The sequence below is a fragment of the Hyla sarda genome, unplaced genomic scaffold, assembly GCF_029499605.1.
Source record: "Hyla sarda isolate aHylSar1 unplaced genomic scaffold, aHylSar1.hap1 scaffold_235, whole genome shotgun sequence".
NCBI lineage: Eukaryota > Metazoa > Chordata > Amphibia > Anura > Hylidae > Hyla > Hyla sarda.
The window spans coordinates 292384-312047 of record NW_026609032.1 but is presented as its reverse complement, the minus strand read 5'-3'; positions in this window follow the sequence as shown (position 1 = coordinate 312047).

The window sequence follows — 19664 nt, the reverse complement described above, 5'->3', positions numbered from 1 at the left end:
CGGAGCCAGTCTGGTGTTTATATAAGACACTGGATCTGGCGGTTACGAGTGTTTTCCGGTGAGAAGGTGAGTGCGATGGAGGGTGTGTGGCCGAGCAATAGTCTGCAGGGCTAAGTAATACTCTGCAGGGGCTTATAGATACGGTCTGGAGTCTACAAGAAGGGGAGGGGGGAGGTGTAATGCTTCTTGCAGACACCAACCCCCCCCGCCTGCAGAGCATTACAGCAACCCCCCCCCCCTGCAGAGCATTACAGCAACCTCCCCCCACCTGCAGAGCATTACAGCAACCCCCCCTGCAGAGCATTACAGCAACCCCCCCTGCAGAGCATTACAGCAACCCCCCCTGCAGAGCATTACAGCAACCCCCCCCCTGCAGAGCATTACAGCAACCCCCCCCGCAGAGCATTACAGCAACCCCCCCCGCAGAGCATTACAGCAACCCCCCCCTGCAGAGCATTACAGCAACCCCCCCCGCAGAGCATTACAGCAACCCCCCCCTGCAGAGCATTACAGCAACCCCCCCCTGCAGAGCATTACAGCAACCCCCCCCTGCAGAGCATTACAGCAACCCCCCCCCTGCAGAGCATTACAGCAACCCCCCCCTGCAGAGCATTACAGCAACCCCCCCCTGCAGAGCATTACAGCAACCCCCCCTGCAGAGCATTACAGCAACCCCCCCCTGCAGAGCATTACAGCAACCCCCCCCTGCAGAGCATTACAGCAACCCCCCCCCTGCAGAGCATTACAGCAACCCCCCCCCTGCAGAGCATTACAGCAACCCCCCCCCCTGCAGAGCATTACAGCAACCCCCCCCCTGCAGAGCATTACAGCAACCCCCCCCCTGCAGAGCATTACAGCAACCCCCCCCTGCAGAGCATTACAGCAACCCCCCCCCTGCAGAGCATTACAGCAACCCCCCCCCTGCAGAGCATTACAGCAACCCCCCCCTGCAGAGCATTACAGCAACCCCCCCCTGCAGAGCATTACAGCAACCCCCCCCCTGCAGAGCATTACAGCAACCCCCCCCCTGCAGAGCATTACAGCAACCCCCCCCCTGCAGAGCATTACAGCAACCCCCCCCCTGCAGAGCATTACAGCAACCCCCCCCCTGCAGAGCATTACAGCAACCCCCCCTGCAGAGCATTACAGCAACCCCCCCCTGCAGAGCATTACAGCAACCCCCCCCCTGCAGAGCATTACAGCAACCCCCCCCCCTGCAGAGCATTACAGCAACCCCCCCCCTGCAGAGCATTACAGCAACCCCCCCCCTGCAGAGCATTACAGCAACCCCCCCCCTGCAGAGCATTACAGCAACCCCCCCCCTGCAGAGCATTACAGCAACCCCCCCCCCTGCAGAGCATTACAGCAACCCCCCCCCCTGCAGAGCATTACAGCAACCCCCCCTGCAGAGCATTACAGCAACCCCCCCCCTGCAGAGCATTACAGCAACCCCCCCCCTGCAGAGCATTACAGCAACCCCCCCCTGCAGAGCATTACAGCAACCCCCCCCTGCAGAGCCTTACAGCAACCCCCCCTGCAGAGCATTACAGCAACCCCCCACCTGCAGAGCATTACAGCAACCCCCCCCCACCTGCAGAGCCTTACAGCAACCCCTCCCCCCTGCAGAGCATTACAGCAACCCCCCCCTGCAGAGCATTACAGCAACCCTCCCCCTGCAGAGCATTACAGCAACCCTCCCCCTGCAGAGCCTTACAGCAACCCTCCCCCCTGCAGAGCATTACAGCAACCCCCCCCTGCAGAGCATTACAGCAACCCCCCCCCTGCAGAGCATTACAGCAACCCCCCCCTGCAGAGCATTACAGCAACCCCCCCCTGCAGAGCATTACAGCAACCCCCCCCTGCAGAGCATTACAGCAACCCCCCCCTGCAGAGCATTACAGCAACCCCCCCCTGCAGAGCATTACAGCACCCCCCCCCTGCAGAGCATTACAGCAACCCCCCCCTGCAGAGCATTACAGCAACCCCCCCCTGCAGAGCATTACAGCAACCCCCCCCCTGCAGAGCATTACAGCAACCCCCCCCCCTGCAGAGCATTACAGCAACCCCCCCCCCTGCAGAGCATTACAGCAACCCCCCCCCCCCTGCAGAGCATTACAGCAACCCCCCCCCCCCTGCAGAGCATTACAGCAACCCCCCCCCCTGCAGAGCATTACAGCAACCCCCCCCCTGCAGAGCGTTACAGCAACCCCCCCCTGCAGAGCGTTACAGCAACCCCCCCCTGCAGAGCGTTACAGCAACCCCCCCCTGCAGAGCCTTACAGCAACCCCCCCCTGCAGAGCGTTACAGCAACCCCCCCCCTGCAGAGCGTTACAGCAACCCCCCCCCCCTGCAGAGCGTTACAGCAACCCCCCCCCTGCAGAGCGTTACAGCAACCCCCCCCTGCAGAGCGTTACAGCAACCCCCCCCTGCAGAGCGTTACAGCAACCCCCCCCTGCAGAGCGTTACAGCAACCCCCCCCTGCAGAGCATTACAGCAACCCCCCCCTGCAGAGCATTACAGCAACCCCCCCCTGCAGAGCATTACAGCAACCCCCCCCTGCAGAGCATTACAGCAACCCCCCCCCCTGCAGAGCATTACAGCAACCCCCCCCCCTGCAGAGCATTACAGCAACCCCCCCCCCTGCAGAGCATTACAGCAACCCCCCCCCCTGCAGAGCATTACAGCAACCCCCCCCCCTGCAGAGCATTACAGCAACCCCCCCCTGCAGAGCATTACAGCAACCCCCCCCTGCAGAGCATTACAGCAACCCCCCCCTGCAGAGCATTACAGCAACCCCCCCCCCCTGCAGAGCATTACAGCAACCCCCCCCCCCTGCAGAGCATTACAGCAACCCCCCCCCCTGCAGAGCATTACAGCAACCCCCCCCCCTGCAGAGCATTACAGCAACCCCCCCCCCTGCAGAGCATTACAGCAACCCCCCCCCCTGCAGAGCATTACAGCAACCCCCCCCCCCTGCAGAGCATTACAGCAACCCCCCCCCCCTGCAGAGCATTACAGCAACCCCCCCCCTGCAGAGCATTACAGCAACCCCCCCCTGCAGAGCATTACAGCAACCCCCCCCTGCAGAGCATTACAGCAACCCCCCCCCTGCAGAGCATTACAGCAACCCCCCCCCTGCAGAGCATTACAGCAACCCCCCCCCCCTGCAGAGCATTACAGCAACCCCCCCCCCTGCAGAGCATTACAGCAACCCCCCCCCTGCAGAGCATTACAGCAACCCCCCCCCCCTGCAGAGCATTACAGCAACCCCCCCCCCTGCAGAGCATTACAGCAACCCCCCCCTGCAGAGCATTACAGCAACCCCCCCTGCAGAGCATTACAGCAACCCCCCCCCTGCAGAGCATTACAGCAACCCCCCCCCTGCAGAGCATTACAGCAACCCCCCCCCTGCAGAGCATTACAGCAACCCCCCCCCCCTGCAGAGCATTACAGCAACCCCCCCCCCCTGCAGAGCATTACAGCAACCCCCCCCCCCCTGCAGAGCATTACAGCAACCCCCCCCCCCCCTGCAGAGCATTACAGCAACCCCCCCCCCCCTGCAGAGCATTACAGCAACCCCCCCCCCTGCAGAGCATTACAGCAACCCCCCCCTGCAGAGCATTACAGCAACCCCCCCCTGCAGAGCATTACAGCAACCCCCCCCTGCAGAGCGTTACAGCAACCCCCCTGCAGAGCGTTACAGCAACCCCCCTGCAGAGCCTTACAGCAACCCCCCCCCTGCAGAGCGTTACAGCAACCCCCCCCCCTGCAGAGCGTTACAGCAACCCCCCCCCCTGCAGAGCGTTACAGCAACCCCCCCCTGCAGAGCGTTACAGCAACCCCCCCCTGCAGAGCGTTACAGCAACCCCCCCCTGCAGAGCATTACAGCAACCCCCCCCTGCAGAGCATTACAGCAACCCCCCCCCTGCAGAGCATTACAGCAACCCCCCCCTGCAGAGCATTACAGCAACCCCCCCCCTGCAGAGCATTACAGCAACCCCCCCCCTGCAGAGCATTACAGCAACCCCCCCCCCCTGCAGAGCATTACAGCAACCCCCCCCCTGCAGAGCATTACAGCAACCCCCCCCCTGCAGAGCATTACAGCAACCCCCCCCTGCAGAGCATTACAGCAACCCCCCCCTGCAGAGCATTACAGCAACCCCCCCTGCAGAGCATTACAGCAACCCCCCCTGCAGAGCATTACAGCAACCCCCCCCCCCTGCAGAGCATTACAGCAACCCCCCCCCCTGCAGAGCATTACAGCAACCCCCCCCCTGCAGAGCATTACAGCAACCCCCCCCCTGCAGAGCATTACAGCAACCCCCCCCCCTGCAGAGCATTACAGCAACCCCCCCCCCCTGCAGAGCATTACAGCAACCCCCCCCCTGCAGAGCATTACAGCTACCCCCCCCTGCAGAGCATTACAGCTACCCCCCCTGCAGAGCATTACAGCTATCACACAGTTGGGTTTCCAGAAAGTTGCCAGCTTCAAGTTTGAGCTGCGGCAAACTTAACACCACAGCTCAAACTTCAAGCAGGAAACTCACACTGAACCTGTATCTACCCTAAAAACACTACGCCGACCCCCCCCCCCCCCCCCATATAACTTACAAACATCTTGTACCGCACTGTTAACAAAACATAGTAGTCCATCAAGTTCTCCCTATATCCCTAATGAGTCCCTACTGATCCAGAGGAGGCAAAAAACCCCTCATACTAGAGGTAAAGATTCCTTCCCGACTCCAAATATCAGAATAAATCCCTGGATCAATGATCTGTCCCTATAAATCTATTATACATAACCAGCGATGTTATTACTCTCCAAACATGCATCCAGACCCCTTTATATTCTATTACAGAGTTCCCCATGACACCTCCTCCGGGAGAGAATTCCACAGTCTCACTGCTCTTACAGTAAAGAACCCCCGTCTGTGCTGGTGTAGAAACCTTCTTTCCTCTAGACGTAGAGGATGCCCCCTTGTTATATATACAGTCCTGATATATTATATATCTTATTAGGTCACCTCCTTGTTAAATATACAGTCCTGGGTATAAATAGATCATGGAGAGATCTCTGTACTGTCCTGATATATTATATATCTTATTAGGTCACCTCCTTGTTATATATACAGTCCTGGGTATAAATAGATCATGGAGAGATCTCTGTACTGTCCTGATATATTATATATATTATTAGGTCACCTCCCTGTTATATATACAGTCCTGGGTATAAATAGATCATGGAGAGATCTCTGTACTGTCCTGATATATTATATATATTATTAGGTCGCCTCCTTGTTATATATACAGTCCTGGGTATAAATATATCAGGACCGTACAGAGATCTCTCCATGATCTATTATATATATTATTAGGTCTCATCCTTGTTATATATACAGTCCTGATATATTATATATATTATTAGGTCACCTCCTTGTTATATATACAGTCCTTGGTATAAATAGATCATGGAGAGATCTCTGTACTGTCCTGATATATTATATATATTATTAGGTCACCTCCTAGTTATATATACAGTCCTTGGTATAAATAGATCATGTAGAGATCTCTGTACTGTCCTGATATATTATATATATTATTAGGTCACCTCCTTGTTATATATACAGTCCTTGGTATAAATAGATCATGTAGAGATCTCTGTACTGTCCTGATATATTATATATATTATTAGGTCACCTCCTTGTTATATATACAGTCCTTGGTATAAATAGATCATGGAGAGATCTCTGTACTGTCCTGATATATTATATATATTATTAGGTCACCTCCTTGTTATATATACAGTCCTGGGTATAAATAGATCATGGAGAGATCTCTGTACTGTCCTGATATATTATATATATTATTAGGTCACCTCCTTGTTATATATACAGTCCTGGGTATATATAGATCATGGAGAGATCTCTGTACTGTCCTGATATATTATATATCTTATTAGGTCACCTCCTTGTTATACATACAGTTCTGGGTATAATTAGATCATGGAGAGATCTCTGTACTGTCCTGATATATTATATATATTATTAGGTCACCTCCTTGTTATATATACAGTCCTGGGTATATATAGATCATGGAGAGATCTCTGTACTGTCCTGATATATTATATATATATATATATATATATATATATATATATATATATATATATATATATATATATATATATATATGGTCACCTGTTTGTTATACAGGGGGGGCCATTTCTATGTATACACCTTATATACACCCTATATACTCTATACAGGGTGCGCCATTTCTATGGATACACCTTATATACACCCTATATACTCTATACAGTGCGCCATTTCTATGGATACACCTTTTATACACCCTATATACTCTATACAGCGTGCCATTTCTATGGATACACCTTATATACACCCTATATACTCTATACAGTGCGCCATTTCTATGTATACACCTTATATACACCTATATACTCTATACAATGCACCATTTCTATGTATACACCTTATATACACCCTATATACTCTATACAGTGCGCCATTTCTATGTATACACCTTATATACACCCTATATACTCTATACAGTGCGCCATTTCTATGGATACACCTTATATACACCCTATATACTCTATACAGTGCGCCATTTCTATGTATACACCTTAATAACATGGGAATGGTTGGTGATAACTTCCAGTTTATGGCGCATTAGTATATGTGAGGGGGGGAATCTTTTCAAGATGGGGGGTGACCATGGCGGCCATTTTGAAGTTGGCCATTTTGAATCCAACTTTTGTTTTTCCAATAGGAAGAGGGTCATGTGACATCAAACTTATTGGGAATTTCACAAGAAAAACAATGATGTGTTTGGTTTTAATGTAACTTTATTCTTTTATGAGTTATTTACAAGTTTCTCTTTGTTTACAGCCATTGACATGTCGTCGAGGTTAACACGTGAGGAGCGGATAGAAATTGTGTTGATGTCTGGTGAACGCAGTAACCGGATCATTGCTGCAGATTTCAATGCAAGACACCCTACGAGACCACCCATCTCCCATGCTACAGTTAGCAAACTGCTTGCTAAGTTTTGTAAAACTGGTATAGTGTTGGATTTGCCAAAATGTGGACGCATGAAATCTGTCACTAATGAAGAAACATCAGTGGCTGTCCTCGCTTCATTCAGCAAGAGCCCACAGCGCAGCATTCGCCGCATGTCACTGGAGAGCGGTATTAGTCGGACATCCCTTCGGCGCATATTAGCGACACACGAATAGCACAAACTCCAGCTACTGCAGCATCTCAGCGAGGATGACCCAGATCGGCGCACTGAATCTGCAGAATGGGCAAAACACAAATGTGACCAGGCCCCTCAGGTTACGCAGAAAATTTTGTTCAGTGATGAGGAAACTTTTATGTGAACGGTGAAGTTACCAAACAAAACCAGCGCTATTGGTCTGACACTAACCACATTGGATAGATCCCTCCAAGACTGTGGGACACAAACATTGATGGTCTGGTGTGGTATATGTGGTACAAAGATAGTGGGGCCATTCTTCATCAATGGAAACCTCAAGGCCACTGGATATGTGAAATTGCTCCATGATGATGATGTTTCCCTCTTTATGCACTGAAGCTGCACGTTCCCTGAGTTTTTCCAGCAAGATGGCGACCACCACATTATGGGTGTCAGGTCCGAGCATTCCTAGATGAACAGTTTCCTGGAAAGTGGATTGGTCATCATGAGCCAGTTGAATGGCCCCCAAGGTATCCCGATCTGACCCCCTTAGACTTTTATCTTTGGGGTCATCTGAAGGCAATTGTCTATGCTGTGAAGATACGAAATGTGCAGCACCTGAAACTACGGATCCTGGAAGCCTGTGCTAGCATTTCTCCTGCGGTGTATATAGAAGTATATAGCAGTGTATTTGGATACTGGAAGCCTGTGCTAGCATTTCTCCTGCGGTGTATATAGTAGTAGTATATAGCAGTGTATACGGATACTGGAAGCCTGTGCTAGCATTTCTCCTGCGGTGTATATAGCAGTGTATACGGATACTGGAAGCCTGTGCTAGCATTTCTCCTGCGGTGTATATAGCAGTGTATACGGATACTGGAAGCCTGAGCTAGCATTTCTCCTGCGGTGTATATAGTAGTATATAGCAGTGTATACAGATACTGAAAGCCTGAGCTAGCATTTCTCCTGTGGTGTATATAGCAGTGTATACAGATACTGGAAGCCTGAGCTAGCATTTCTCCTGCGGTGTATATAGTAGTATATAGCAGTGTATACAGATACTGAAGCCTGTGCTAGCATTTCTCCTGCGGTGTATATAGTAGTATATAGCAGTGTATACGGATACTGGAAGCCTGTGCTAGCATTTCTCCTGCGGTGTATATAGTAGTATATAGCAGTGTATACGGATAATGGAAGCCTGTGCTAGCATTTCTCCTGCGGTGTATATAGTAGTATATAGCAGTGTATACAGATACTGGAAGCCTGTGCTAGCATTTCTCCTGCGGTGTATATAGCAGTATATAGAGAAGAGGGGGCATTGACAATCCAGCACATTGAACACATTTTATAAGTGGTCAGAAACTTGTAAATAACTCAGGAAAGAATAAAGTTACGTTAAAACCAAGCACATCATTGTTTTTCTTGTAAAATTCCCAATTAGTTTGTGTCACATGACCCTCTTCCTACTGAAAAAACAAAAGTTGGATTCAAAATGGCCGAGGCCATGCTCCTATGTTAGCCAACCATTGTATGTGTGCTCAGCCACGCTGGAGGGTACCTGGGAGGACTCTGTGAGTTGGCCTAATCCTGCCGTAATTACCCACTGGCCCCTGTTTCGCTTATCACGCACAGGTAGGTTTAGCGTTGGGTCCCGTGCCATTTGAGAAACCTTGGCGTTGGTGTGCGGGCTCTGGTGTGTCCTTCATATAAGGATATACTGGCGTTGGTGTGCGGGCTCTAGTGTGTCCTTCATATAAGGATATACTGGCGTTGGTGTGCGGGCTCTGGTGTGTCCTTCATATAAGGATATACTGGCGTTGGTGTGCGGGCTCTGGTGTGTCCTTCATATAAGGATATACTGGCGTTGGTGTGCGGGCTCTGGTGTGTCCTTCATATAAGGATATACTGGCGTTGGGGTGCGGGCTCTGGTGTGTCCTTCATATAAGGATATACTGGCGTTGGTGTGCGGGCTCTGGTGTGTCCTTCATATAAGGATATACTGGCGTTGGGGTGCGGGCTCTGGTGTGTCCTTCATATAAGGATATACTGGTGAATGTCTCAATTTAACATCAGTGTTGAGGGATTAGCCAATGTCATTGTACACATCTACCACAGTAGTGACCTAAATTCCTGTTTCTCGATCAGCTCCATTGGGGGACACAGACCATGGGTGTATGCTGCTGTCTCTAGGAGGTATGACACTATGGCAACAAAACAAAAGTCGGCTCCTCCCAGCAGGATATACCCGCCTCCAGGCCCTGAGGTAATCAGTTTAAGCTTAGTGTCTAAAGAGGTGGACATGATCTGGATTTCCCCAGACCAGGTCTTATGTTTTATTATTTTCCTAGTTAGGGATGTGTTAGTTTTTTATTCCTTTTTCTTTCACGTTTTCAGGTGGGGACTCAGGAACTGCAGCTCACTGTCTCCCCATTGCGATTGAGGGGGCACAGACATTGCGTATATGCGCTGTTCACCCCCCCTCGCCAACGGTCAGCGCCTGGGGTTGTACCTCATGGGTTCGGGTCTCCCTATTTCCCTGCTCGCCTCGCTCGCACATGGTAGCTCGTTGTGATGCAGGTAACAGAAAGCTGACTGAAGACCTCACAGAAGACTCCCTTAGGTAAGTTCTTCTGACTGAGGTGAGTATATGTTTTCTCCCTTAGGTGCTGACTTGCAACCTCTGGAGACCCTCATTTTTTGGACACCTTTCAGGTCTAAGGGGCTGGCCTGTGTTGGGGCTCTATCTTTATTCAAAGCAGGGGCAAGCAATGGCATTTTGGGAAGGAAGGGGTTACTTTATTACTAAGTACGTGTGTTTCTATACTATGCGGCTGTCAGCCGCAGTGCGGCTGACAGCCGCGTCGTTTGTACTGTTCGGCGCACGGAGAGCCGACTTACTTTCAGTTTCGGCAGCAGACAGCTGTCGGCGGACATGTGTATCACCCGCTCACTTCCCCTCAGGCGCAGACGTGACTGACGTGCGCCCGGGGCAAAGAGCGGGCGCCATTACTATTCTCTACGGCGGCCGGGGCGCTATAGCTTACTGGAGGTGCGAACCGCCCTTTAATCAGCGCTGTGCATGTGATTTTTGGGGGCAGAGGCCCATTAGACAGTGCCTCTGCTCCAGGCACGCCCCTCTATGGCTATTGGCTTGCCTCTTTCTCCCTCTCTTTCACTCAGAGCGGAGTTCTCCTCACAGCAGCTGCCACAGGGGACACACTCGGGTGAGAGAGTTATTTTTTTCATTATGTCCGTACCCAGAACTGTTCCCGCTCCCCTTCTCCACATACCTCACGCTCTCACAAGTGTACTAGGGGTGCATCTTCTGACTCTTCCATTGAGTCTTCAGGTAGATGTGGGCATTCCCCTCGTGGGTCCCCCCCCCCCCCCCCGTCATCTGGTAACAAACGTGGCTCCTCCAGAGGATGTTCCCGCAGTCGCCACTCTGCCTCGCCAGAGCCGCGTACCCGATCAGGGTCGCCCCCGTCCAGGGCTGCCTCCACTCGTTCACATTCTCCTGGTGAACTGGCGGATGAGGCTTTCGAATCGACATCTGACTTCGAAGACCACTCAGATTCAGTTGAAACGGTGAACTCATTGGTTGCGGCCATAAGAGACTCCTTTCATTTAGAGGACCCAGGATCTTCAGACGTGACTCCTGAAGTATCCTTTCATCGTGGTAAACCGGCACCTCAAAGGTTCAGCTCTCAGGCTGAATTTGACACCCTTCTGGAATCTGCATGGAAACATCCAGCCAAGAGGTTCCCGGGAATGAAGAAGGTTCAGGTGCGTTACCCATTCAACAAGGACCTTGTCTCTAAGGTGGTTTCCCCTCCCTCGGTGGATCCACCAACTTCCCGCCTCTCTAAGGCTACCACACTGGCACTGGCAGATGCGGCTTCTTTCAAGGACCCGACGGACAAGAAGGTGGAGTAATTAGCGAAGTTTGCCTCTGAAGCTGCTGGCTCTTCTCTACTTCTCACCTTCGCCTTGGCTTGGGTGTCCAAAGCCCTATCGTTGTGGTGCTCAAAACTGCGTCAGGGTATCCAGGGAGGATTCCCCCCCCCCCCCCCCCCAGAGGATCGGTCTGCCTTGGTTCTCCAATGCTCTAAAGCTGGGGAATTTCTGTGCTCAGCTTCCATGCAGTCAGCCCGTTGTGCTGCCTTTTCTGTGGGTCACCTGGTGGCTCTCCGCCGTTCCATGTGGCTTAAGGCTTGGGATGCGCATGCCGCTTAAAAGGTCTCTCGCCAAATTCCTCTTACTGGTGCCCGTCTTTTTGGCACGTGCCTTGGCGAGATTATCTTTGAGGCGACGGGGGATAAGAGTTCCTTGCCTCAAAATAAGGCTCTCTCTACTTCCCAAAGGAAGTCCTCTTCCTTTCGGACCTTTCGGACTTATGGCCCCAATAAGGGGTCGGGGCAGGCGCCTTCGCGGGACAAGAAGGCTCCCTTGTTCCGGGCGCGCCCGTCTTGGAAGTCGGATACCAACCATTCAGGCCGTTTTGCGGCCAAATCGGGCAACCGCAAACCCACTTCCGCATGAAGTGATGCCCCCACCCGCAGATTGGCCCCGAAGGTCATGGTATGCCGACGTGGTCAGGCTCCTGGACGACACTCCACTACGCCTTCCACTTTGTTCGGACCTACTGTCTCGGGGTCCTCTTTGCCACCCCAATTTAGTCGCTGCATTTGACGGCGTGGTGGTTGAGACCGTGGTTTTGAGAGCCCGCGGTTTCTCTTGCCAAGTCATTCGCACCATGCTCAGGGCTCGTAAGCCCTCCTCGGCAAAAATTTACCACCGTACTTGGCAGTCTTATTTTCATTGGTGTGAAGCTCAGGTTTTGTCTCCTGTTACTTTCTCTCTTCCCTGTCTTCTCTCTTTCTTGCAGTCTGGTTTGGAACTGGGTTTGTCTCAGTTCCCTAAAAGGGGTACTCCACCCCTAGACATCTTATCCCCTTTAAGTTTTCCAACACCAAAAATAACAGCTTACATGTAAACAACCCTCCTCCCCTCCCACCAAGACAGCATAGTCTAACACATAATGGTAGGTCGTGCCAGGCCCCCCCCCCCAGAGCAGGAATCAAGTAATCAAGCACAAGATAGACTACGAGACAGCACAAAGAACAGCCGCACATCACCATCATGCAATCCATCCTGAACAAGACCAAGACATCAGCCACAAAAGCCCATCCGTTTCACACTCCTACACACTTCCAGAAGGTAACCCCGCTATCATTACAGCACAGAGCGAGTTCGCTCTGTGCGTAATGACGGGTGATACAGGGGACGGAGCCGCGTGACGTCATGGCTCCTCCCCTCGTGTCATCACGGCCCGTCCCCTTAATGCACGTCTATGGCAGGGGGTGTGACGACCGCCGGGCCGTGACGTAACGAGGGGTGGAGCCGGGATAAGATGTCTAGGGGCGGAGTACCCCTTTAAGGGACAGGTTTTGGCTCTTTCTATTCTTTTCCAGCGTCCTCTGGCTTCTAATTCTCATGTCCGGAGCTTTCTTCAAGGAGTGGCACATGCTGCCCCTCCTTATTGGTCACCTTCTCCCCCTTGGGACTTGAATCTGGTTCTGGGGGTCCTCCAAGGTGAACCTTTTGAACTCCTTGGGGAGGTGTCCCTGTGCCTCCTTTCTTGTTTTCTTGTTGTTATCACCTCTATTCGGAGAGTGTCTGAATTGGCAGCTCTCTCCTGCCGTTCTCCGTTTCTGGTGCTTCATCAGGACAAGGTTGTCTTCCGGCCAGATCCTTCCTTTTTGCCTAAGGTTGTTTCGGCCTTTCATCTCAATGAGGACATTGTTCTTCAGTCCTTTTTGTCCCGCTCCTTCTCATCCTAAGGAACATGTACTCCACAAGCTGGATGTGGTTCGGGCTGTTAAGTCTTAAATCTCTATCACTTCTTCGTTTCGTCAGTGCGATTCCTTTTTCATCCTTACGGAAGGTCGTCACAAGGGACAACCTGCTTCCAAGGCCACAATTTCTCGGTGGATCCGGTCTGCTGTTTCGGAAGCCTATCGCTGTAGGGGGAAGGCTCCTCCCTTCAGGGTTGTGGCTCATTCTACCCATTCTGTTGGGGGTATCCTGGGCTCTCCAGAACAAGGCTTCGGCCTCGCAGATTTGCAAGGCAGCTACTTGGTCGTCTTTGCACACTTTCTCGAGGTTCTACTGGGTTCATACCTTCGCATCGGCTGATGCTAGTCTGGACCGTAAAGTGCTGCAGGCAGCAGTGAAACAGCCGTGTGCCTAACTGATTATCTGCCCACCCAAGGGACGGCTTTGGTACATCCCACGGTCTGTGTCCCCCAATGGAGCCGATAGAGAAAAGGAGATTTTTTTTTTTTTAACACTTACCGTAAAATCTTTCTCGAAGGATCCATTGGGAGGACACAGCTCCCGCCCTTTTGGGTTTCTCTTTTTTTGGTTTTCTGTCTGAGGGTGTGTTCAGTTATATTTTTTTTTTTTCTTGTTCTCGGACAGTTTGTGTTCTTTCCTTGACCTGTCGGTCCTTTCCTATTGCTCTGGTACTAAAACTGATTAGCTCAGGGCTTGGAGGCGGGTATATCCTGCTGGGAGGAGATGACTTTTTTTTATATTTATTTATTTTTTGTTGCCATAGTGTCATACCTCCTAGAGACGGCAGCATACACCCACGGGCTGTGTCCCCCAATGGATCCTTCGAGAGAGAGAGATTTTACAGTAAGTGTAATCCTGCAATCCATGTACTAGATTAGTATCTTCTTTGAACTCTCTCTAGAGTATCTATATCCTTCTGGAGATACGGCCTCCAGTACTGCGCACAATACTCCAAGTGAGGTCTTACCAGTGTTCTGTACAGCGGCATGAGCACTTCTCTCTACTGCTTATACCTCTCCCTATACATCCAAGCATTCTGCTAGCGTTTCCTGCTGCTCTATTACATTGTCTTCCTACCTTTAAGTCTTCTGAAAAAATTCCTCCTAAATCCCTCTCCTCAGATACTGAGGTCAGGACTGTGTCACATGTTCTATATACTGAGGTCAGGACTGTCACATGTTCTATACTCTGCCTGAGGGTTTTTACGCCCCAGGTGCATTATCTTGCACTTATCCACATTAAATTTCAGTTGCCAGAGTTCTGACCATTCTTCTAGTTTGCCTAAATCCTTTTCCTTTTGGTGGATCCCTCCAGGAACATCAACCCTGTTACATATCTTTGTGTCATCAGCAAAAAGACCAAAACCATTGAGACCTTCTGTAATATCACTAATGAAGATGTTACACAATACTGGTCCCAGTACAGGTCCCTGAGGTCCCCACTGGTGACAAGACCTTGCTCTGAATATTCTCCAATGACTACAACCCTTTGTTGTCAGTCATTCAGCTACTGCCTAATCCACTCAACAATATTGGAGTCCAAGCTCAATGACTGTAGTTTATTGACAAGTCTTCTGTGTGGGACAGTGTCAGGAGCCTTACTAAAATCTAGATATGCGATGTCTACTGCCCCTCCCCCATCTATTATTTTAGTCACCCAGTCAAAAAAATCAATAAGATTAGTCACATGATCTCCCTGAAGTAAACCCATGTTGTTTTTCATCTTGCAATCCATGGGATTTTAGATGTTCCACAATCCTATACTTTAGTAGGGTTTCCATTAATTTCCCTACTATTGATGTCAGATATGACATCTGACGATTTTCCCCCCCAGTTCAGTCCTGAGCTCACCTCCTCATAACAGCTGATCATGTGATCAGGACTGGTCCCTTATAAACTCATGGGACATTTGTCATTCAAATACAATATGGTGTCTCTTAGAAGAACAATTACTTAATTTACTTAACTGCCTTAGAACACAGAGGTGAATGCCATCGGGACCTGGTGATGTGTCTATTGTGATTTGTTAGGTGACCTGCTCTTCTTTCTGGGTTAGACAGGTGACCTGTACTTCTTCCTGGGTTAAACAGGTGACCTGTACTTCTTCCAAAGCTAGACAGGCGGTCCTGCTTTTCCTGGATTAGTGTTATGTCTGTCTTGGTCTGTGTTCAGACATGGCTATTGGATTTGGTTGTGTTTTAGTATCCAACAAAATATTTTATTGAGACATAAGAAACAAGGTACATACTTCTCAATGTGTAATCCTGTACAGGATACCATCAAGTGTGACAACGGTACATATAAAAAGATGTACAGAAAATTCAAACAGGGTATAAAAAAAAAAACGGGAAAGGGCATAGTTTACACCAATATAAAGGGGTATGAAGGGAACCAAAGTACAATAGAGATCTCATCATAGGGCAAGCATCCAAAATTATCACTGTCCACAGTATCCGTCTGGGCAAGTAGGACCCATAAGAGCATAGAGGGAATCGCACAGACTACAAACGCAAATAGAATGACACATCTACAGTATGGGGGGGAGTCTATCCATGGTTGCCAGATTTTGTAGAACAGGTCTAACCTATCCTCCCTCACCACGGCCATTTTTTCTGATAGCATTATGGAGTTGATCCTATCCACTACAGCAGAGAAGGAAAGTAGGGGAGATCGCCATCTGGAGGCAATATGAATTCTAGTGGCAAGCATTATAAATTGGGCCAATTTGAAAGGGGCATATCTAACATGTGATGGTCTATCCCCAACAGACAAGTTGCGGGGTTCAGAGGCCAACATATATGTAATATGGAGCGTATCACTTCAACTACGGACCTCAAGAGGGCGGTAACCCTAGGACATTGCCACCAAATGTGACCCATTGTTCCTGGGACTAGACAACCCCTAAAGCATTCAGGGACAACCGATGGATACATTGTGTGTAAGCGTGTAGGGACATAATAGGCACAGTGCAGAAGTTTAACAGCCGTCTCGACTAAGGACACTTGCATGCTACCCCTTGTAATGTGTGCACAGCAGGAGTGCCATCTGGATATAGGGAGAGTGAAGTGCAATTCCGATTCCCATTGGGACATGTAAGGGAGTTTTGTGTCGGGGGGGGGGGGTCTGTTAGAGGAGGAATATATCCTGGACAATGTTCCCGGGAGAAGAGGCGTATAGAGTGCCATGGCTTCATATGTCGTAGTCGTCAAACCTGATAGTGACCCCACCATAGAGCGTAGAAAAGAAAAGACTTGGTGAACCCTAAAGCCCTCCCCTGGCGAAGGAACAAATCTATTGTTAAAGGTGGCTAGGGACATGAGCCACTGGCTCACCAAAAAGTCATGTACCCTAAATAGTTTCTGCGAGTGCCACCATGCAAAATACAGAGTCCAGACCAGGGGGGAAGGAAGGGTTGGAGAAAAGTGGGGTGGCGGGAGATACAGAGGATTGAAGAGATAGTTTAAACCTGACCGATCTCCAAAGAAGGAGAGAGTATCGAGGGAGAAGAGCCACCAAGGACAGGTAACTGGAAACAGAACCAGTCAACCACATTAAGGAGCTTAAAGAATATGGGGCTACGAGGTCATTTTCAAGAGAGACCCATCTAGGGTGCCCTGTCTTTGCATTACAAAGCAGCAATTGAGCCAACCGAGCAGCTTGGAAATATTTAACAAGATTAGGTACTGATAGGCCACCTAATGATTTATGGTAATACATAATTTTGCGGGGAATGCAGGGCCTACAACCTCTCCATATAAATTGAAAAATGTCCGCCTGAAGTCTGCGAAGGTCCGGGACCCGAATAGGGATAGGAAGAGTGTGAAATAAGTAGAGAAGGCGAGGAAGGAGAACCATTTCAATAGAGTGGATACGACCCATCCAGGAAATGTGAGGTAGATCCCATTTCCTCATGTCCGCACAAAGAGATTTGAATAGAGGGAGGTAATTTAGGTTATAGAGAGATGAGAGGGAAGCAGGAAGTGCTATCCCAAGGTAGGGGATAGACGAGGAAGCAGAAGGTAGATCGAAGTTGAGAGATATAAGTTTTTGGGTATGGAGCGGAGTATGGCAATACAGCACCTCCGACTTAGAGCGGTTTACCGTTAAACCAGATACCCCCGCAAAGCGGTCCAGGAGGGAGAAGAGATGAGGAAGGGAAACCAGTGGGGAAGTAAGGGTGAGTAGAAGGTCATATGCGAAAAGATTATTAAGGTAAGAAGAGCTGGCTATCTGAACCCCCTTGATATCCGGGTGATCCCTAATGAGTATTGCAAGTGGTTCCATTGCTAGCGCAAATAGCGCTGGGGAAAGGGGGCATCCCTGGCGTGTCCCTCTTTCAATACTGATGGGGGTGGGGGAGGGTGTAGGTAGTTTGAGGAAAGCTTTAGGAGTGGAGTATAATGCACCTAGAGCCTGAAAAAAAGGGCCAGAGAAGCCCATGTGCTGAAGGACTCCAAACAGGTAAGACCATGAAACAGAATCGAAAGCTTTTTCTATGTCAAGTCCCAGTAGGGTCAAAGGAGAGGAAGTGGTCTCTGCCCAATGAATGATGTTTAGAACTTTCCTAATGTTGTCGGGTGCCTGTCGGCCGGGTATGAAGCCCACCTGGTCATGATGTACGAGACCAGGGAGTTCAAACGGCCAGCTAGGATAGATGTGAAGAGTTTAGTGTCTAGATTAATGAGGGAGATGGGTCTGTAGTTGGAGGGATGCAGAGGATCCTTTTTGGGTTTAGGGATGACTGCTATAGAAGCCTGAAGAAAATCAGAAGGCATAGAGGCCCCAGAAAGAAGTTTATTGCAGAAAGAGGAAATATGGGGAGTTAAGATATCAGAGAATTTCTTATAGTATAGAGCAGAAAGACCGTCGGATCCCGGAGCTTTACCTAGTTTCAGGGCGGAGATTACCTTCGCTACTTCCTCAGAAGTGATCGGGGAGTTGAGATAGTCCCGCTGATCCGTGGTCAACCTTGGCAGGGCCATTGATGTCAAAAAGGCATCCACTATTGCTGGAGAGGGAGGGGACCGTTCACTGTAAAGAGAGGTATAGAAAGAATGAAAGGACTCATAGATACGGGAAGGGTTTGAAGAAAAAACACCTGGCCTGATCTGGACTCTGTGCACCCTATTAATGCGCTGTCTCTTCCTCAGCATATGTGCTAACAATTTGTCCGGTTTGTTGGCCCACCTATAATAGGTCGCCTGGGTCCACCTCAAAGCCCTCTCTGTGTCATCTGTAAGGATAGCATCTAATTGTCGTTTAGTGGAACGTATAGAATGATATAAATATGGAGTCGGCAGTTGTTGAAGGGCTATGACCAATCTGGCTAATTTATGTTCAAGTAATGTTTGGGCTTTACGATGTGGTGGCTTTATGAGCCATCCAGGTCCAACCAGGGTCGGACTCTGGGGTGACATTATCAGCAAAGTATGTGGTCAAGGCTGACGCAATCTCGTCTCTAATATGTGGTCTACACAGCAGCGACTCATTCAATCTCCAAGCGTAAGGTGTGGTATCACGGGGATGGAATGAGAAGACAGAGAAAACCATGTCATGGTCAGGAACATGGAATATGGCAGGCATATTGTAGAGCTGGGATTGAGGAGGTGTTTGTAAGAATCCAGTCTATCCTGGTGTATAGATTATGTGCTGGGGAATAATATGAGTACCCACGTTGAGTCAGGTTATGTTCCCTCCAAGTATCTGCAAGGTCAGTGTCCCGGATTTGGTTGTGTTTTAACAGTGATATGTTCCCCGGTCAGGGAATAGTTAAAGCCTTTTGGCCTTCTTTCCAATAGCTCATAAGTTGAGCCCAGTCTAGCTTCTGGGGTGGTGATTACATATTGACATCTTGACTCCCTGACATCCTGTCTCGTTACTAACATGCTTGACATGCTGCTATGGATCTTTTGGTGAAACACTCCTTGTTTGAGCTTTTAATCTACTATCTCTGTTTTTGCATGCACCTTGCATTTATCTTTGATATATATTCTGGGCTTTTACCCATGGTTAGATAGCATGCTCTTAGTAGATTTTCATCTGTCTTTGTATAGTCAGTTTTAGGATTTGTATGTCCTTTCTGCTATGTATATGTCACACTGTTTTCTCTTGTATCCGTTTTCTATGTTTCTATAACTAGATATCCCTGTTACCGGTCCATGGGGACTCTGGGAGATTGAGTTTTAATGTGAAGACATTCCTGTGTCTACTGGAGGTTCTGGAGGATTGCCATTATTTCTGTTTAGCAATAAATCCCGTTTACCTTTGTGTGGGGGACTCTGGGGGTAGTGTTATTCCTGTGTCTACTGGAGGTTTTCTAGGGGATTATGCTATATTTCAGTTTGTTCCTGTAGTCTGTTCAGACTCATCCGTTTTCCTGTCTTGTGTTGAGTGTGAAGAGTGTTCTATAATTGAATGCAAAGCAGGAGAAAGAGAGACTCGGCAACTTGCCCCGCTGCAGGTAAAACTTCCTACAAAAAGAATCCTGCTGGATTCTGAAGCTATGTGCCATGGGGCCGGCTGGCCTCAATGATAAGAATGATTTTAGTGTGTTTTTGTAATAACTTGATGTACTTGTATAATATTATG